The sequence below is a fragment of the Callithrix jacchus genome, chromosome 10 (genome assembly GCF_049354715.1).
Source record: "Callithrix jacchus isolate 240 chromosome 10, calJac240_pri, whole genome shotgun sequence".
Taxonomy (NCBI): Eukaryota; Metazoa; Chordata; class Mammalia; order Primates; family Cebidae; genus Callithrix; species Callithrix jacchus.
Genome location: NC_133511.1, coordinates 128,510,867 through 128,532,550, shown reverse-complemented (window position 1 = coordinate 128,532,550; position 21,684 = coordinate 128,510,867). Strand labels below are relative to the sequence as shown.

The 21,684-nt window shown below is 44.4% G+C and overlaps 1 pseudogene; it reads left to right on the top strand.

Moving 5' to 3' along the window:
• Positions 1-5,827: 5,827 nt before the first annotated feature.
• On the top strand, positions 5,828-20,072 carry LOC144577929 (uncharacterized; annotated as a pseudogene).
• Positions 20,073-21,684: the final 1,612 nt, after the last annotated feature.

Genomic DNA, 21,684 nt, shown 5'->3' with positions numbered 1-21,684 from the left:
TTTGATAGGTGTAACTGAATGTGACGGAGAGAATGAATCCAAGCTGGAAAACACTCTCCAGGATACTATCCAGGAGAACTTCCCCAAGCTAGCAAGGCAAGCCAGTATTCAAGTCCAGGAAATACAGAGAACACCATAAAGATATTCCTCAAGAAGAGCAATGCCAAGTCACATAATCATCTTCACCAGCATTGAAATGAAGGAAAAAATGCTAAGGGCAGCCAGAGAAAGGTCGAATTACCCACAAAGGGAAGACCATCAGACTCACAGCAGATCTCGGCAGAAACCCTACAAGCCAGAAGAGAGTAGGAGCCAGTATTCAACATCCTTAAAGAAAAGAACTTTCAACTGAGAATTTCATATCCAGCCAAACTAAGCTTCATAAGTGAAGGAGAAATAAAACCCTTTATTAACAAGCAATTGCTGAGAGATTTTGTCACCACCCAGCCTGCCTATGTGAGCTCCCAAAAGAAGCACTAAACACAGAAAGGAACAACCAGTACCAGCCACTCCAAAAATGTGCCAAATGGTAAAGACCATTGACACAATGAAGAAACTGCATCAACTAATGGGCAAAACAACCAGCTAGCATCAAAATGGCAGGATCAAATTCACACATAACAATATTAACCTTAAATGTAAATGGGCTAAATGCCCAAATCAAAAGACATGGACTGGCAAATTGGATAAAAAGTAAAAATCCACTGGTGTGCTATATTCAGGAAACCCATCTCATGTGCAAGGACACATATAGGCTCAAAGTAAAGGGATGGAGGAAGATCTACCAAGCAAATGTAGAGAAAAAAAAAAAAAGCAGGAGTTGCAATCCTAGTCTCTGATAAAATAGACTTTAAACCAACAAAGATCAAAAGAGACAAAGAAGGGCACTACATAATGGTAAAAGGATCAATGCAACAAGAAGAGCTAACGATCCTAAACATACACACCCAATACAGGAGCCTCCAGATACATAAAGCAACTTCTTAACAACCTACAAGGAGACTTAGACTCCCACACAATAACAGTGGGAGACTTAAACACTCCATTGTCAATACTGGACAGATCAATGAGACAGAAAATTAACAAGGATATTAAGAACTTGAACTCAGATCTGGACCAAGCATACCTAACAGACATTTACAGAGCTCTCCTCCCCAAATCCACAGAATATACATTTCTCTCAGCACCACATCACATCTACACTAAAATTGACCACATAATTAGAAATGAGGCCAGGCGCGGTGGATCAAGCCTGTAATCCCAGCACTTTGGGAGGCCGAGGTGGGTGGATCAAGAGGTCAAGAGATCGAGACCATCGTGGTCAACATGGTGAAACCCCGTTTCTACTAGAAATACAAAAAATTAGCTGGGCGTGGTGGCGCGTGCCTGTAATCCCAGCTACTCGGGAGGCTGAGGCAGGAGAATTGCCTGAACCCAGGAGGCGGAGGTTGCGGTGAGCCGAGATCGCACCATTGCACTCCAGCCTGGGTAACAAGAGCGAAACTCGGTCTCAAAAAAAAAAAAAAAAAATCATCAAGTCAGGGCAGCCAACATTTAAAAGAAATGAAGGAAAGTGAAGAGAGCCCAAGAGACTTATGGGAGATTAGAAAGTGGATTAGAAAGTGGATTAACATGTACATTATGGGATTTTCCAAGACAGAGAAGAGTGAGAAAAGGGGCAGAGAGCTTATTGAAAGAAATAATAACCAAAACTTCCCAAATATTGGCGAAAACATGGACATACGCAATCAAGAAGCTGAAACAACTCCAACCAGAATAAATCTAAAGAGACCCACATTGACTCATACTATGATTAGAGTGCCAGAACTCTAAGAAAAAGAATCTATAAAGCAACAACTCAGATCCGGACCAAGTAAACTTAATAAATATTCATAGAGCTCTCCACTTCAAATACATAAAATACACATTCCTGTCAATACCACATCACACCTACTCATAGGTTTCAATGAAACATTGATTGGCCATTATTAATACCCCCTTTTTTTTTTCAGAATAAAGCAATATTTTCATTCACCCTCCCTGTCTCTCTTCCTCTTTCTTTCTCTACTCATTTTTTTTTTCTTTCCTTCTCTCAAAAAAAGAAATCAACTTGTAAACTTCTAGATCCAGGTTGGCAATGTCTCTCTCATTGCTTGAATTCCTTCCTTCCCTTCCCTCCCTCCCTCCTTCCCTCCCTTGCCCCTTCCTCCCTTCCTTCCTTCATCCCTTCCTTCCTCCCTCCCTTCCTCCTTCCCTCCCTTCCTGCCTCCCTCCGTTCCTCCTTCCCTCCCCCCACCAAAAAAACCCAACTCATCACACCCAAGGGAGCTTTCAGATAACTGCAGATGTCTCAGTAGCAACCTTGCAGGCTCGAAAGGAGCAGGATGATACATTCAAAATGCTGACAGATAAAAGCTATCCATCAAGAAAACTGTCCTTCAAAAATGAAGCAGAAATTAAGATATTCCCAGTAAACCAAAGCTGAGGAAGTTCATTCTTACTTGACCTGCTTTGCAAGAAATGCTAGAGGAAGTCCTTCAAGGTGAAAGAAAGAATACTAGAAAGTAATCTAAAAATATAAATTTCTCCAGTAAAGGTGAATACATAGAAGAATATAGTACTACGTAGTAATGTCATTTTGGTGCTTAAGCTCACTGCTAATTCTTGTATGAAATTTAAATGAAAACACACAAAAATTAAGTGTAAAGCCATTTCCGTGGCTATATAATATACAGTAGGCAAATAAATATGTATTTGGTGACATTAAAAACAGTGAGAAGAGTGAAGCTCTTTAGTTGTAGAGTTTTGTGTATAGTTAAAGTTAAATAGTTCTTGGTTTGAAACAGAATGTCATTACATCTTACATGATTACAATGGGGACTACAAAGAAAAATCATGTCTGAATATTTTCATCTATATGTATAGATCAACAGACAGGAGACAAATAAGAAAATAAAAGGCTTGAACAGCACTATAGTGAAACTGGAAGTAAAAGAGCTACAGAGATGACTCCATCCAACAAGAGCAGAATAGACCTTTGCCATAGCCGCATATGGAACTTTCTCCAGGATGGGACATATGTTACGCCACAAAAGGAATTCCAGCACATTTTAAATATTGAAAGTACATAGTGCTTTCTCTAAGAACAATGGAACAAAACTAGAAATCAATAGCAGAAGGAAAACCAGAAAATCCACAATCATGTGGAAAATAAACAGCACACTCTTAACCAACGAGGCAGAGGAGTCACAAGACAGATACCTTGAGACAAATGAAAACGAAAACACAACATACCCACACTTGCCCATGCAGCAAAAGCAGGGCAGAGGCAGAAGTTTATAACCATAAACACATGCATTTAAAGAGCAGAAAGATCCCGAATTAGTGACCTGCTGACGAAAAAAGGCAAATGCTGTAGAATACATGTGGAGGTTTATTCTCAGCCAATACGAGTGAGCGTGAGATCATGCGCACAGGTGATTGGACTGCAGCTGAGTTTCCTATGCCTTAGGGGACCAGCAGTCACACGCAAATACATGAATCGGTGATGAGCCCCTTTTCACGTGCGTTTCAGCCATTGGTTTATCTTCTTTGGGAAATGCCTATTTAAATTCTCTGCGAAGGTTGTACCTGGATTGCCTGCTTGAGTACTAAGAACTCCTTATATATCTGAATGCAAGTTCGTGACCAAATATGTGATTTGAAAGTAGTTTTTCCCATTCTGTTGGTTCATTTCATTTTCTTGATAGTGCTTTTAGAAGCACAAAAATGACTAGTTTTGATGGAGTTAGTTAATCTAGCTAGCTTTTCCTTTCTTTTCTTGTGCTTTCGGTGTCATTCTCTAAGAACCATTTCATACTCCAAGGTCATAAAGACTTAACCTGCTTTTCTTCTAACCGTCCTCTAGTTTGGCTTTGTCCGTTAGGTCACTGACTATTTGCTTGTTTGTTTTGTGTTTGTCTGGTATATGGCATGAGGTAAAGATCCACATTCATTCTTTCACATGTGGACATCCAGTTGTCTCAGCAGCATCGTTTGTTGAAAAGGTTCCTGTTTTCTCATGAAATTGTTTTGTACTGTTGATGAAAATCCATTGACCACACCTTTCAGGCTTTATCTCCAGACTCTGGCATCTACTCCACTGATCCATCTTTCTATCCTTAGACAGGCACCATCAGCCTTGATTACTGTTTGCTTTGTAGCCCATTTAGAAATTGGAGAACATTGAGTCCTCAACTTTGTTTTACATTTTTCAAGGTTGTTTTAGCTATTAAAGGTCTCTTGAATGTTGACATAACTTTTAGAATCACCTTGTCAATTTCTGCAAAAAGAGACCTGGGATGTGGATAGGAATTACGTTGAATTCGTAGATCAATGTTTTTCTGGAGAGTTTTGACCTTCACAATATTAGATCTTCCAGTACACGAACATGGGAATTCCCCCACTTACTTGGGTCCAGCTACATTTTGCCATGTTAAGATCCAAGCCTCGCACTGCGTTGGTGGCATTTGTTCCTAAAAATAACATTAGCTTTGATGGAATTGTTCCTTACATCCTGGTTAGCTTGCTCATTGCTGGTCATAGAAACACAGCTGACTTTGTGTATGGGCCTTGTGGCCTGCACTGTATTGAGCTCGTTTACTGGGCCTGTTTTCTGAGTGTGTGTGTGTGTGTGTGTGTACGTGTGTGTGTGTGTGTCCCTTAGGACTGTCTACATATAAGATGAGGTTTTGTGTAAATAGAGAATGTTTGGCTTCCTTTTTCTTTAACCTGGATGTGTTTTATTTCCTTTTCCCATCATATTACTCTGGCTAGAGCTTCAGTGAAATGTTGTATAGAAGTGCTGAGTGTGGACATCCTTTCCTTGCTCCTGATCTTAGGGGGAAGCATTCGGGTCTTCATTATTAAGTGTGTTGTTTGCTGTGGGTGGATGTCCTTTATCAGGCTGAGAATAGTCCCTTCTGTTCCTCCCTGTGCCACACCAAAGCTGTGCAGCCTGTGTATTGTCACGGGGCACCTGAATTCCTCCTCACTCTGAGCCCAGAGATGGAGGGTGCACCTCAGCCTGTGCTCGGCCACAGCGTCTTGGGTCCCTGGAGCAACAGTTCCCAGTGCTGTCCTACAGAGCATCTAAGGGACACAGCTCATTGTGGTCCCGCTTCCCCCTCTCCTGGCTTGACCCCCACTCTGGGCCCTGCCTGGGCACAGAGACCACCCATTACACCCCTTCCTAGACACTGAGGGCAAAAATCTCCTTCTCCCGTAAACATAGCCTCCTATGGGGAAGAACCAGGAGTCCATGATTCCGACCAAAACAGACTGAATTCCATTGAGACGAGCTGCGGCTCCCTGTGTGCTATTGAGACATACTCACTCATTCACTCATTTATTCACTCATCCTCATTCATTCATCCAGGACACTAGTGATTCCTCCATTAAGCAGTTCAACGACTGTTTCTGGGGGGAATGGGATCTGGGCCTGGCAAACAGTCACAGCAGTGGGAGGAATAAGCTCTCAGGGAGGGAGGAAAAGGACACGTGGCCAGTTTGCCAATGAGACAGAGACTGGAAGAAAAGAGTCAGTGCGACCCAGGCTGATGGGTGGAGAATTTATTTAGTGCTGCACCCAGATCCATTTTGGATTTCCCTAGATACACATGATCATTTGGGTTATAGGACATCCATCTTCAAATGCCATGGAACTTCTGGCAGAGGCAGGAAAGAAAGGTTTGCTGTCTCCCATGGAATTATCAGGAAGGGGAATTCCAGGCACCTCCTTGACATGAGGGCCCTATCCAGGTGCAGTCCCGCTGAGACACATCGCAGCATGTGGGAAGGAGGGGCGAGAGTGCCTGGGTCATGGAATATCCTCATAGGGAATGGTTCATCCATTTCCTCAAGGGCTGGAGAAAGAAGCCCTGAGCAGGGGACTCATTGTTCAGCTCTGGAAGAGGATATGCATCAGGGGTGTCACTTGTTGGGAAGCACAGATCTTTAGGAGCTACCTGAGAATTTTCTCTAGAGCCTCAGATCTTGCACTGGCAGCACACGGGGACACAGCAGCTGGACTGGGAACAGCAGGGCTTACAGCAGCTGGACTGGGAACAGCAGGGCTTGCAGCAGCTGGACTGGCAGCAGGATGACCCACAGCCTGAGGAGCAGCAGCAGGGCTTACAGCAGCTAGACTGGGAGCAGCAGGGCTTACAGCAGCTGGACTGGGAACAGCAGGGCTTACAGCAGCTGGACTGACAGCAGGATGACCCACAGCCTGAGGAGCAGCAGCAGGGCTTACAGCAGCTGGACTGGCAGCAGCCACAAGAGCCACAGCCTCCCTTGGAGCCCCCACAGGAGCCACAGCTAGAGCAGGAACAGGCTGGCACACAGCAGCAGACCGGCACACAGCAGCTGGAGCCACAGCCTCCCTTGGAGCCTCCACAGGAGCCACAGCCCCCCTTGGAACCCCCACAAGAGCCACAGCCCCCCTTGGAGCCCCCACAGGAGCCACAGCTGGAGCAGGAACAGGCTGGCACACAGCAGCACACGGGCTTGCAGCAGCAGAGGGGCACACAGCAGCTGGAGCCACAGCTCCCACATCCAGAGCCACAGCCCCCACAGCTGGAGCCACAGCCTCCGGAGCAGCCACAGCAGCCCATGTTTCTGGTGGGTTGAGGGTGGAGTAGGTAGAGGAGGAGAAGACAGGGAGGTGCAGGTGTGGAGTCCCCTGAGCCTGGGCTCTCTATATACCTGTCCAGAGTCAGGCAAGACACAGGGGCCCTTCCTTGTGACTGTTTTCACTACTTTTCCAGAGCTCTATTTTTTTCCTTATTGGTGGTGACTTCCTCCTGACTCAGATGAGCATCTGTTTTCTTTGCATGCTAAATTTGTCTTTTTCCCCATTTGTTTTGGCCCCTATAATTAAAACCTCAGCTGCAGGCTGTGGGTGCTTCCCACAGAGCCCCAGGGTGCTGTTCTCCTGCTCTCTGCTGACCACATGTGACCAGTGGGTGACAGCCTCTGCCCAAGCACCCTCATGTTCCTGCATTGACTCCCCCTATAATATTAATTTTATGTTTTTAGATTTTGAAATTCATCCATGGTCGTTATGCTTCACTCACGCCATTCTCAGCTTTCTGGGTGTATTAGATCGTTCTTTCCTTGCTCTAAAGAAATGCTCGAGGCTGGGTAATTTATAGAGGATAGAGGTTTGGCTGGCTCATGGTTCCGCAGCTCCACAGGCAGGGCAGCCGCCTCTGCTCGGCTTCTCGGGAGGCCCTCAGCGAGCTTTTCCTCATGGCGGAAGGCGAAGAGTGAAATCTATTAAACTGTTACAAGTAAGCATGTAATATTGGGGTTCAGGGGTTCAGGGCGCCCTCACCTCCCCTGAGAGGACGTTTCTCCAGGTTCGTGGTCTCCCGCCCTCTCAAGAATGAGAGAGGGGACCATGGCGCAGTGCGCAGGAAATACGACTCAAAAGTGTTTGTAGAAAGTGATTTATTTAAAGAGAGAAAATGGAGAGAGAAAAGCAAACTCTCACGCTGAGTGAGCAGGTTCCCAGAGGGGGAAACCAGGGCAGGAAGCTCCTCCCACACTGAGTGAGAGAATCCAGAAAGATGGAACCCAGGAGAGGAAAGAGCTTCCACGCTGAGTGGAAGGGAATAGAGATGGGGTTTAGGAGGGAAGACAGGCTTCCACAGGAGAGTGTGGTAGGGGACCCCAGAGGGGAAATCCAGGAGAGGGAAAGACGCTTTCACGAGGTAGTGTTCCTGGAAGGGGACCCCAGAGGGAAAATCCAGGAGAGAGAAAGATGCTTCCACCAGGGAGTGTTCCTGGAAGGGGACCCGAGAGGGGAAATCCAGGAGAGGGAAAGACGCTTCCACCAGGGAGTGTTCCTGGAAGGGGATCACAGAGGGGAAATCCAGGAGAGGGAAAGACGCTTCCACCAGGGAGTGTTCCTGGAAGGGGACCCCAGAGGGGAAATCCAGGAGAGGGAAAGGCGCTTCCATGAGACAGTGAGGAAGGGGACCCCAGAGGGGAAACCCAGGAGAGGGAAAGACGCTTGCACCAGGGAGTGTTCCTGGAAGGGACCCAAACATGGAGTCAGAAGGGATGTGGGAGAAGGGGGCTACTAACCTGTCAGCAAAGTGAAAGAACCACGTACATAATGGAAGAAAATATCTACAGATCCGATGTTTGATAAACATCTAGTATCTAGAGTATAGAAAGAACTTTTTTCTCCAACTGTTATTTTAGAATCAGGTGGTCTGTGTGCAGTTGTGTCACACGGGTGTATTGTGTGATGCTGAGCTTTGGAGTAGGAATGAATCCATCACCAAAACAGTGACGGTAGCACCCAGTAGTTTCTCAGCCCTCGCCCACTCCCTTTCTTCCTCCCTCCTCTGGTTCCCCAGTGTCTATGGTTTCCATCTTTCTGTCCATGTGGACTCAATGTTTAGCTCTCACTTATAAGTGAGGATATGTGGTATTTGGTTTTCTGCTTCTGCATTAACTCTCTTAGAGTAATTGTTTCTAGCTGCATCCATATTGCTGCAAAAGAAATGACTTCATTCTTTTTAATGGCCATGTCGTATTCCATGGTGTATATGGACCATATTTTCTTTATCCAATCCACCACTGATGGGCACCGGTTGATTCCACGTCTTTGCTTCTGTGAAGAGCACTGCAATGAACATATGGATGTATGTGACGGATGTATGCGTCTTTTTGGTAGAATGATTTATTTTCCTTTGGGCATATGCTTAATAATAAGATTGCTGGGTCAAATAGTAGTTCAACTCATAGTTGTTTGAGAAATCTCCAAAGTGCACTCCATGGTGGCCGAATTTATTTACATTCCCAGTAACAGTGTACAAGTGTTCTCTTCTCTCTCAAGTTCTGCCAGCATCTGTTTTCAGCTCTTTTTATTTTATTTTTATTTTTTTAGTGTAATAGCAGTCATTTTTTAAATTTTACTCTAGGTTCTGAGGTACATGTGCAGTTCATGCAAGATTGTTGCATAGGTGCATACATAACCAGGTGGTTTACTGCCTCTATTCCCACTTGGTCTATATCTGGCTTTTCTCCCTATGTTATCCCTCCCCACCCCCACTGTCCCTCCCCTAACCCCCCACCCCCAGTGTCTGATGCTCCTCTCCCTGAGTGCACGTGTTCTTATTGTCCAGCACCCGCCTATAAGTGAGAACATGCAGTGTTTGGTTTTCTGTTCTTGTGTCAGTTTGCTGAGGATGATGGTTTCCGGGTTCATCCAAGTCCCTGCAAAGGACACAAACTCATCATTCTTTATGGCTGTGTAGTATTCCATGGTGAATACATGCCACATTTTGCTTGTCCAGTCTATCACTGATTGGCATTTGGGTTGGTTCCAGGTCTTTGCTATTGTACACAGTGCTGCAGTGAACATACATGTGCATGTGTCTTTATAACAGAATGATTTATAGTCCTGTGGGTGTATACCCAGTAATGGGATTGCTGGGTCAAATGGAAGTTCTGTTTCTAGGTCCTTGAGAAGTCGCCACACCATCCTCCACAATGGTTGAACTAATTTACACTCCCACCAACCATGTAAAAGTGTTCCTATTTCTCCACATCCTCTCCAGCATCTATTGTCTTCAGATTATTTAATGATTGCCATTCTAACTGGTGTGAGATGGTATCTCAATGTAGTTTTGATTTGCATTTCTCTAATGACCAGTGACGATGAGCATTTTCTCATATGTTTGTTGGCCTCATATATGTCTTCTTGTGAAAAGTGTCTGTTCATATCCTTTGCTCACTTTTGAATGGGTTTGTTTGTTTGTTTCTTGTTAATCTGTTTTAGTTCTTTGTAGATTCTGGATATTAGCCTTTTGTCAGATGGGTAGATTGCAAAAATTTTTTCCCCATTCTGTTGGTTGCCAGTTCATTCTAATGATTGTTTCTTTTGTTGTGCAGAAGCTGTGGAGTTTAATTAGATCCCATTTGTCTATTTTGGCTTTTGTTGCCAATGGTTTTGGTATTTTAGTCAGGAAGTCCTTGCCCATACTTACATCCTGGATGCTCTTGCGTATGTTTTCTTCTAGGGTTTTTCTGGTGTTAGGTTTTATGTTTAAATCTCTAATCCATCTGGAGTAAATTTTAGTGTAAGGTGTCACAGAGAGATCGATCCAAGATGGCCGAACACTAACAGCTCAGCATTGTAGCTCCCAGTGAAAGCTCAGAGAACGAGACGATGCCACATCTTTAGACGAATTTTTGTCACTCACCGATGAGCCGATTCCCAGTGGAGGAGCCCCACGGGTCGCCAGCGCGACTCTTGTGGCCACCGCAGCGGTTTTGCCGGCGTCTCGGCGCAGCAGCTCTTCATGCAGAGCCAACGGGACTGCTTCCCCTACTGACTGGAGTTTGGAGCTCCGGGAAGTCAGAGCCGCTTGTTGCAGACTCAAGAGGGAAGCCAGACCAGAGATTCCCGGGCAGAAGAGCACCATCAGTCTTATCGCTGCTATTTAGGCCGCCACAGTGGGTTGCTCGGATCCCAGCACTGGGAATCAATAAGTTGGACGTCGACTTAGAATCCTAATTAGAAAGGCGGTTCATCTACAATGAAGGGAAAAAAACAGCCTAAGAAGGCCGAGTATACCCAAAATCATAGCCCATCAGCAACGGAACAAGCCCTGATGGAAAAGGACTCATCAGCAACGGAACACGCCCTGATGGAAAAGGACTCATCAGCAGCAGAACAAGCCCTGATGGAAAAGGACTGTGTTCCATTATCTGAAGTAGGCTTTAAAAGGTGGATGATAAGAAACTTTTGGGCGTTAAAGGAACTTGTTCTAACCCAATGTAAATAAACTAAGAACTTGGAAAAAAGGTTAGATGAAATGTTGAAAAGAATAGACAATATAGAGAAGAATACAAATAAACTTATGGAGTTGAAAAATACAACACGAGAACTTAGTGAAATATGTACAAGCTTAAACACACGAATGGATCAAGCAGAAGAAAGGGTATCAGAGGTCAAAGACCAACTTAATGAAACAAAACAAGACAAAAATAGAGAAAAAAGGATAAAAAGGAATCAGCAAAGTCTCCAAGCAATATAGGACTATGTGAAAAGACCTAATATATGCTTGATTGGTGTACCTGAATGTGACAGAGAGAATGAATTCGAGCTGGAAAATACTCTCCAGGACATTATCCAGGAAAATTTTCCTAATTTAGCAAAGCAGGACACTATTCAACCCCAGGCAATACAGAGAACACCACAAAGATATTCCTCAAGAAGACCAACTCGAAGGCACATAATCATTAGATTCACCAAGATCGAAACGAAGGAGAAAATATTAAGGGCAGCCAGAGAGAAAGATCAAGTTACCCATAAAGGTAAGCCTATTAGGCTTACAGCAGATCTCTCAACGGAAACCCTACAAGCTAGAAGAGAGTGGGGGCCAATATTCAATATACTCAATCAACAGAACTTTCAGCCCAGAATTTCATATCCTGCCAATTTAAGCTTTACATTTGAAGGAAAAATAAAATCTTTTAGGAACAAGCAAGTACTCAGAGAGTTTATTACCACCAGGCCTGCTTTACAAGAACTTCTAAAAGAAGCATTATACACAGAAAGGAACAACCAGTATGACCCTTTCTAAAAATACACCAAAAAGTAAAGAGCATTAACATAAAGAAGAATTTTTATCAACGAAAGGACGAAATAGCCAGTTAATATCAAATGGCAGCAACCCTAAATTTAAATCGACCAAATCTCCCAATCAAAAGATAGAGACAAAATCTAACGGTATATCCAAAGATATACATAGACTCAAAATAAAGGGTTGGAAAAAAAAAAACGTACCAACCAAATGGAGAGCAAAAATAAATAAGTAAAAAGCAGGAGTTGCAATTTTCACATTTGACAAAATAGATTTTAAAGCTACAAAGATACAAGGATAAAAGGATTAATGTAATAATAAGAGATCTTAACACCCAGATACATAAGACCCATAATGAGATTTAGATTCAACAAGACAGAAAATTGATAACGATATCTGGGACTGGAACTAAGATCCAGAACAAATAAACTCAATAGAGCCCTCCATTTTAAACACACAAAATATACATTATCCATAAAATCTAACAATATATCTAAAGATATACAAAGACCCAAAACAAGGGGATGGAAAAAGACTCACCAACCAAATGGAGAGCAAAAATAAATAAATAAAAAGCAGGAGTTGCAATTCTCACACTTAATAAAATAGATTTCAAAGCTACAAGGATGCAAGGGTAAAAGGATTAATGCAACAATAAGAGATCTTAACACCCAGATACATAAGACACATAATGAGATTTAGATTCAATGAGACAGCAAATTGATAACGATATCCAGGACTTGAACTCAGAGCCAGAACAAATAAACACAATAGAGGTCTCCATTTTAAACACATATAATATGCATTAACCACTTTAAACACTCAAAATATTGATCGGCCATTATTGAAACCCATTCTAGGAATGAAGTAATATTCCTTTTTCCCTCTTTTTCTTTTTTTCTCCTTCTTTTTTTCTTTTTCCCTCAAAAAAAAAAAATAAGAGCATACAGTGTTCGGATTTCCATTCCTAAGTTACTTCACTTAGAATAACAGCATTCTCTCTGTCTACATTATACACACACACATATATACATATTTGATATATACTTAAAAATACATATCAAGAAAAGAAAAGAAATTGAATTAATTATACCAGATTTAAAAAAAAAAAGTGTCACAAAGTGGATCAGCTTCTGCTTTCTTCACATTGCTAGCCAGTTTTCCCAGCACCATTTATTATACATGGAGTCCTTTCCCCATTGCTCGTTTTTGTCAAGTTTGTCAAAGATCAGATGGTTGTAGATGTGTGGCATTGCCTCCAAGGCCTCTGTTCTGTTCCATTAGTCTATGTCTCTGTTTTGGTACCAGTACCATGCTGTTTTGATTACTATTGCCTTGTAGTATAGTTAGAAGTCTGGCAGTAATGCCTCTGGCTATTTTTTTTTTTTTTTTGCTTAGGATCGTCTTGGCTATGGGGCTTTCCTGTGGTTCCATATGAAGTTTAAAGAGGTTTGTTTCCAGTTCTGTGAAGAGGTCCTTGGTAGTTTGATGAGGATAGTGTTGAATCTAGAAATTCCTTTGGGAAGAATGGCCATTTTCATGATATTGATTCTTCCTCACCATGAGGGTGGAATGTTTTTCCATCGGTTTGTGTCCTCTCTTATTTTGTTGAGCAGTGGTTTGTAATTCTTCTTGAAGAGGTCCTTTACATCCTTTGTGAGTTGTATTCCTAGGTATTTTATTCTCTTTGTAGCAATTGTGAATGGGAGTTTGCTCTCGATTTGGCTCTCTGTTTGTCTGTTATTGGTGTATAGAAATGCTTGTGATTTCTGCACATTGATTTTGTGTCCTGAGACTTTGCTGAAGTTGCTTATCAGTTTGAGCAGGTTTGGGGCTAAGACAATGGGGTCTTCTAAATATACAATTATGTCATCAGCAAATAGAGACAGTTTAACTTCCTCCTTTCCTAACTGAATACATTTATTTCATTGTCTTGCCTGATTGCTCTGGCTAGAACTTCCAATACTATATTGAATAGGAGTGGTGAGAGAGGGCATCCTTGTCTCATGCCTGATTTAAAAGGAAATTCTTCCAGCTTTTGCTCAATCAGTATGATATTGGCTGTAGGTTTGTCATAAATATCTTTTATTATTTTATGATACGTTCTATTGATACATAGTTTATTGTGAGTTTTTACTGAGAGAATGAAAGAAAAAAATGAGTAAAGGGGAGAAAGAGAGGAAGAGAGAGAGGGAGGGTGAATGAAAATATTGCTTTATTCAAAAAAAATGGATATTAATAATGGCCAATCAATGTTTAATTTAAACCTATGAGTAGGTGTGATGTGGTATTGACAGGAATGTATATTTTATGTGTTTGGAGTGGAGAGCTCTATAAATATTCATTAAGTTTACTTGTTCCGGATCTGAGTTTGAGTCCTTAATATCCTTATTAATTTTCTGTCTCATTGAATGTAAGTCTCTATGTATCTGGGTGTTAGGATCGTTAGCTCCTGTTGTTGTATTGATCCTTTTACCACTATATCTTTGTTGCTTTCTTTCTTTATTTTTTTTGAGACGGAGTTTCGCTCTTGTTGCCCAGGCTGGAGTGCTCTTTGTTGCTTTAAAATCTATTTCATCCGCTACGAGAATTGCAACTCCTGCTTTTTATTTATTTATTTATTTATTTATTTTTGCTCTCCATTTGTTTGGTAAATCTTTCTCCATTCCTTTGTTTCGAGTCTTTGTGTGTCCTTGCATGTGAAACATGTCTGGATGTAACATGCTGTTGGGTTTTGGCTCTGTCTTTTTATTGGGGTATGTAGTCAATTTAAATTTAGGGTTACTGCCATTTGATGTTAACTGGCTGTTTGATCCATTCATTGATGAAAATTCTTCTTTATGTTGATGCTCTTTACTTTTTGGTATATTTTTAGTAAGGCTAATACTGGTTGTTTCTTTCTGTGTGTAATGCCTCTTTCAGAAGCTCTTGTAAAGCAGGCCTGGTGGTAGTAAAATCTCCGAGTTCTTGCTTGTTCATAAAATATTTTATTTTTCCTTCAGTTGTGAAACTTAGTTTGGCTGGATATGAAATTCTGGGCTGAAGGTTCTGTTCTTTGAGGATGTTGAATATTGGCGCCCACTCTCTTCTAGTTTGTAGAGTTTCTGCTGAGAGATCTGCTGTAAGTCTGTTAGGCTTGCCTTTGTGGGTAACCTGACCTTTCTCTCTGGCTCTTCTTAGTATTTTCTCCTTCGTTTCAACCCTGGTGAATCTAACAATTATGTGCCTTGTGGTTGCTCCTCTTGAGGAATATCTTTGTGGTGTTCCCTGTATTACCTGGGGTTGAATATTGACCTGCTTTGCTAGTTCAGTAAAATTTTCCTGAATAATATCCTGAAGAATATTTTCCAGCTTGGATTCATTCTCTCTGTCGCATTCAGGTACACCTATCAAACGTAAACTTGGTCTTTTCACATAGTCCCACATTTCTTGGAGACTTTGCTCATTCCTTTTTATCCTTTTATCTCTAATCTTTCTCTAATATTTCTAAACAAGAAAAACTTCTTGTTTTCTTTCATTAAGTTGGACTTTGACCTCTGATATCCCTTCTTCTGCTTGAACAATTCAAGGGTTTAAACCTGTGCATACTTCTCGGAGTTCCTGTATTGTATTCTTCAGTTCCATTCATTCACTTATATTCCTCTCTAAGCTGTCTATTCTCAATAGGATTTCGTCAAACCTTTTTTCAAAGTTCCTAGTTTCGTTACGTTGGGCTACAACATGTTCTTTTAACTCACAGAAGTTTCTTATTATCCATTCCCTGAAGCATGATTCTGTTATTGGGATGCGCTCCTTCTCCATCAATCCTTATTCCTTCGTTGATGTGGAACTGTGATCCTCTGTAGAGGGAGAGGCGTTCTGATTTTGAGTATTCTCAGCCTTTTTACGCTGGTTTCTTCCCATCATTGTAAATTTATCCTCCTGTCGTCGTTGAAATTACCAACTTTCAGATTAGGTCTCTTGAGTGGACGTCCAAGTTGTTAGTTCCCAGGGCCAGAACGGCGGCGTTAAAACTGATGGTGCTTTTCTGTCCAGGATTCTCCTGTCTGGCTTCCTTCTTGTGTCTGTAATGGGTGACTCTGCCTTCCTCGGGTTCCAAACCTTGGTCAGAAGGGGAACCAGTCTCGTTTACTCTGTGCCGAGAGCTGCCGCACTGAGGTGTCATCACAGCTGCTGCGCCAGTCTCAGGAGTCATGCTGGGGACCCATGCGGGTCCTCCAAACCTCGGTCAGAAGGGGAGCCGGCCCTGTTTACTCTGCTCTGAGAGCTGCCGCGCCGAGGTGCTGGTGAAGCTGCTGCACTGGCCACAAGAGTCGCGCTGGTGACACGTGTGGTTCCTCCACTGGGGATCTTCTGCTCCATGAGCAGCCAGAATTTGTCTGAAAGTGTGGCATCCTCTAGTTCTCTGCGCTTAGACTGAGAGCTGCAATCCCGAGCTTTTATCAATCGGCCATCTTTGATCATTCGGTATTAAGAGTTTTTAGCATGAAGGGCTGTTGAATTTTGTAGAACGCCTTCTCTGCAGCTATTGAAATAATCATGTGGTTTCTGTCTTTGGTTCTGTTTATGTGATGGATCACATTTACGGACTTGAATAGGTTGAACCAGGCTTCCATCCCAGGGATGAAGCCTACTTGATCACGATGAATAAGCTTTTTGTTGTGCTTTTGCATTCGGTTTGCAAGTATTTTATTCAGTATTTTTGCATCGATGCTTATCATGGATATTGGCCTGAAGTTTCCTTCAGTGTTTTACTTAATTTTGTTTTGTGTTTTTGTTTTTTATCAAAAGCCATTCTGGCTGATATGAGATGGTATCTCATGGTGGTTTTGACTTACATTCCTCTGATGGTTAGTGATGTGGAACACTTTTTCATGTATTTGTTGACCATGTGCCTGTCTTCTTTTGAGAAGTGTCTGTTCATAATCTTTCCTCACAATTTAAGAAGTAATCTGTTTTTGGCTTGTTGATTTGTTTAAGTTCCTTGTAGACTGTAGATATTAGACCTTTGTAAGATGCACAGTGTGTCAACATTTTCACCCATTTTGTAGGATGAGTGCTTACCCCTGGTAGTTTCTCTTGCTGTGCAGAAGCTCTTTAGTGTAATCAGTTTCCACGTGTCCATGTCGGTTGTGACCTGCTTTTCTTCTAACCGTCCTCTAGTTTGGCTTTGTCTGTTAGGTCACTGACTATTTGTTTGTTTGTTTGTTTTTCATTGGTCTGGTATATGGCATGAGGTAAAGATCCACATTTATTCATTCACATATGGACATCCAGTTGTCTCAGCAGCATCGTTTGTTGAAAGGTTCCTTTTTTCTCATGAATTGTTTCTTACTCTTGTTGAAAATTCATTGACCACACCTGTGAGGCTCTATCTCCAGACTCTGGCATCTACTCCACTGATCCATCTTTCTATCCTTAGACAGGCACCATCAGCCTTGATTACTGTTTGCTTTGTAGCCCATTTAGAAATTGGAGAACATTGAGTCCTCAACTTTGTTTTACATTTTTCAAGGTTGTTTTAGCTATTAAAGGTCTCTTGAATGTTGACATAACTTTTAGAATCACCTTGTCAATTTCTGCAAAAAGAGACCTGGGATGTGGATAGGAATTACGTTGAATTCATAGATCAATGTTTTTCTGGAGAGTTTTGATCTTCACAATATTAGATCTTCCAGTACACGAACATGGGAATTCCCCCACTTACTTGGGTCCTGCTACGTTTTGTCGTGTTAAGGTCTGAGCCTCATACTGCTTTGGTTGCATTTGTTCCTAAAAATAACATTAGTTTTGATGGAATTGTTCCTTACATCCTGGGTAGCTTGTTCGTTGCTGGTCATAGAAACACAGCTGACTTTGTGTATGGGCCTTGCGGCCTGCACTCCACTGAGCTCATTTATTGGGCCTAATGTTTTCTGAGTGTGTGTGTGTGTGTGTTTGTGTGTGTACATGTGTCTGTGTGTGTCCCTTAGGGCTGTCTAAATATAAGGTGAGGTTTTGTGTAAATAGAGAACGTTTTGCTTTCTTTTTCTTTAACCTGGATGCGTTTTATTTCCTTTTCCCATCATATTCCTCTGGCTAGAGCTTCAGTGAAATGTTGTATAGAAGTTCTGAGTGTGGACATCCTTTCCTTGCTCCTGATCTTAGGGGGAAGCATTCGGGTGTTCACTATTAAATGTGTTGTCTGTTGTTGGTGGATGTTCATTATCAGGCTGAGAATAGTCCCTTTTGTTCCTCCCTGTGCCACACCAAAGCTGTGCAGCCTTTGAATTGTCATGGGGCACCTGAATTCCTCCTCACTCTGAGCCCAGAGATGGGGGGTGCACCTCAGCCTGTGCTCGGCCAAAGCGCCTTGGGTCCCTGGAGCAGCAGTTTCCACTGCCGTCCTACAGAGCATCTCAGGGACACAGCTTACTGTGGTCCCGCTTCCCCCTCTCCCGGCTTGACCCCCACTCTGGGCCCTGGCTGGGCACAGAGACCTCCCATTACACCCCTTCCTAGACACTGAGGGCAAAAATCTCCTTCTCCCGTAAACATAGCCTCCTATGGGGAAGAACCAGGAGTCCATGATTCCGACCAAAACAGACTAAATTCCATTGAGACAAGCTGTGGCTCCCTGTGTGCTAATGAGACATACTCACTCATTCACTCATTCATTCACTCATCCTCATTCATTCATCCAGGACACTAGTGATTCCTCCATTAAGCAGTTCAACGACTGTTTCTGGGGGTAATGGGATCTGGGCCTGGCAAACAGTCACAGCAGTGGGAGGAATAAGCTCTCAGGGAGGGAGGGGAAGAACACGTGGCCAGTTTGCCAATGAGACAGAGACTGGAAGAAAAGAGTCAGTGCGACCCAGGCTGAGGGGTGGAGAATTTATTTAGTGCTGCACCCAGACCCATTTTGGATTTCCCTAGATACACGTGATCATTTGGGTTATAGGACATCCATCTGCAAATGCCATGGAACTCCTGGCAGACACAGGAAAGAAAGGTTTGCTGTCTCCCATGGAATTATCAGGAAGGGGAATTCCAGGCACCTCCTTGACATGAGGGCCGTGTCCAGGTGCAGTCCGGCTGAGACACATCGGGGCATGTGGGAAGGAGGGGCAAGAGTGCCTGGGTCATGGGATATCCTCATAGGGAATTGTTCATCCATTTCCTCAAGGGCTGGAGAAAGAAGCCCTGAGCAGAGGACTCATTGTTCAGCTCTGGAAGTGGATATGCGTCAGGGGTGTCACTTGTTGGGAAGCACAGATCTTTAGGAGCTACCTGAGAATTCCCACTAGAGCCTCAGATTTTGCACTGGCAGCACACGGGGACACAGCAGCTGGACTGGGAAAAGCAGGGCTTACAGCAGCTGGACTGACAGCAGGATGACCCACAGCCTGAGGAGCAGCCGCAGGGCTTACAGCAGCTGGACTGGGAACAGCAGGGCTTGCAGCAGCTGGACTGGCAGCAGGATGACCCACAGCCTGAGGAGGAGCAGCTGGGCTTACAGCAGCTGGACTGGGAACAGCAGGGCTTACAGCAGCTGGACTGGGAACAGCAGGGCTTGCAGCAGCAGGACTGACAGCAGGATGACCCACAGCCTGAGGAGCAGCAACAGGGCTTACAGCAGCTGGACTGGCAGCAGCCACAAGAGCCACAGCCTCCCTTGGAGCCCCCACAGGAGCCACAGCTAGAGCAGGAACAGGCTGGCACACAGCAGCAGACCGGCACACAGCAGCTGGAGCCACAGCCTCCCTTGGAGCCTCCACAGGAGCCACAGCCCACCTTGGAACCCCCACAAGAGCCACAGCCCCCCTTGGAGCCCTTACAAAAGCCACAGCCCCCCTTGGAGCCCCCACAGGAGCCACAGCTAGAGCAGGAACAGGCTGGCACACAGCAGCAGACCGGCACACAGCAGCTGGAGCCACAGCCTCCCTTGGAGCCTCCACAGGAGCCACAGCCCCCCTTGGAACCCCCACAAGAGCCACAGCCCCCCTTGGAGCCCTTACAAGAGCCACAGCCCCCCTTGGAGCCCCCACAGGAGCCACAGCTAGAGCAGGAACAGGCTGGCACACAGCAGCACACGGGCTTGCAGCAGCAGATGGGCACACAGCAGCTGGAGCCACACCCACCACAGCTGGAGCCACAGCCCCCACAGCTGGAGCCACAGCCTCCGGAGCAGCCACAGCAGCCCATGTTTCTGGTGGGTTGAGGGTGGAGTAGGTAGAGGAGGAGAAGAGAGGGAGGTGCAGGTGTGGAGTCCCCTGAGCCTGGGCTCTCTATATACCTGTCCAGAGTCAGGCAAGACACAGGGGCCCTTCCTTGTGACTGTTTTCACTACTTTTCCAGAGCTCTATTATTTTCCTCTTTGGTGGTGACTTCCTCCTGACTCAGATGAGCATCTATTTTCTTTGCGTGCTAAATTTGTCTTTTTCCCCATTTTTTGGCCCCTATAATTAAAACCTCAGCTGCAGGCTGTGGGTGCTTCCCACAGAGCCCCAGGGTGCTGGTCTCCTGCTCGCTGCTGACCACATGTGACCAGTGGGTGACAGCCTCTGCCCAAGTGCCTTCATGTTCCTGCATTGACTCCCCCTATAATATTAATTTTATGTTTTTAGGTTTTGAAATTCATCCATGGTCGTTATGTTTCACTCACGCCATTCTCAGCTTTCTGGGTGTATTAGACCGTTCTTTCCTTGCACTAAAGAAATGCTCGAGGCCGGGTAATTTATAGAGGATAAAGGTTTGGCTGGCTCATGGTTCCGCAGCTCCACAGGCAGGGCAGCCGCCTCTGCTCGGCTTCTCGGGAGGCCCTCAGCGAGCTTTTCCTCATGGCGGAAGGCGGAGAGTGAAATCTATTAAACTGTTACAAGTAAGCATGTAATATTGGGGTTCAGGGGTTCAGGGCGCCCTCACCTCCCCTGAGAGGACGTTTCTCCAGGTTCGTGGTCTCCCGGCCTCTCAAGGATGAGAGAGGGGACCATGGCGCAGTGCGCAGGAAATGCGACTCAAAAGTGTTTGTAGAAAGTGATTCATTTAAAGAGAGAAAAAGGAGAGAAAAGCGAACTCTCACGCTGAATGAGCAGGTTCCCAGAGGGGGAAACCAGGGCAGGAAGCTCCTCCCACACTGAGTGAGAGAATCCAGAAAGATGGAACCCAGGAGAGGAAAGAGCTTCCACGCTGAGTGGAAGGGAATAGAGATGGGGTTTAGGAGGGAAGACAGGCTTCCACAGGAGAGTGTGGTCGGGGACCCCAGAGGGGAAATCCAGGAGAGGGAAAGGCGCTTCCACGAGAGAGTGAGGAAGGGGACCCCAGAGGGGAAATCCAAAAGAGGGAAAGGCGCTTCCACCAGGGAGTGTTCCTGGAAGGGGACCCCAAAGGGGAAATCCAGGAGAGGGAAAGGCGCCTCCATGAGAGAGTGAGAAAGGGAACCCCAGAGGGGAAACCCAGGAGAGGGAAAGACGCTTCCACCAGGGGAGTGTTCCTGGAAGGGGACCCCAGAGGGGAAATACAGGAGAGGGAAAGATGCTTCCACCAGGGAGTGTTCCTGGAAGGGGACCCCAGAGGGGAAACCCAGGAGAGGGAAAGACGCTTCCACCAGGGAGTGTTCCTGGAAGGGACCCAAACATGGAGTCAGAAGGGATGTGGGAGAAGGGGGCTTCTAACCTGTCAGCAAAGTGAGAGAACCACGTACATAATGGAAGAAAATATCTACAGATCCGACGTTTGATAAACATCTAGTATCTAGAGTATAGAAAGAACTTTTTTCTCCAACTGTTATTTTAGAATCAGGTGGTCTGTGTGCAGTTGTGTCACACGGGTGTATTGTGTGATGCTGAGCTTTGGAGTAGGAATGAATCCATCACCAAAACAGTGACGGTAGCACCCAGTAGTTTCTCAGCCCTTGCCCACTCCCTTTCTTCCTCCCTCCTCTGGTTCCCCAGTGTCTATTGTTTCCATCTTTCTGTCCATGTGGACTCAATGTTTAGCTCTCACTTATAAGTGAGGATATGTGGTATTTGGTTTTCTGCTTCTGCATTAACTCTCT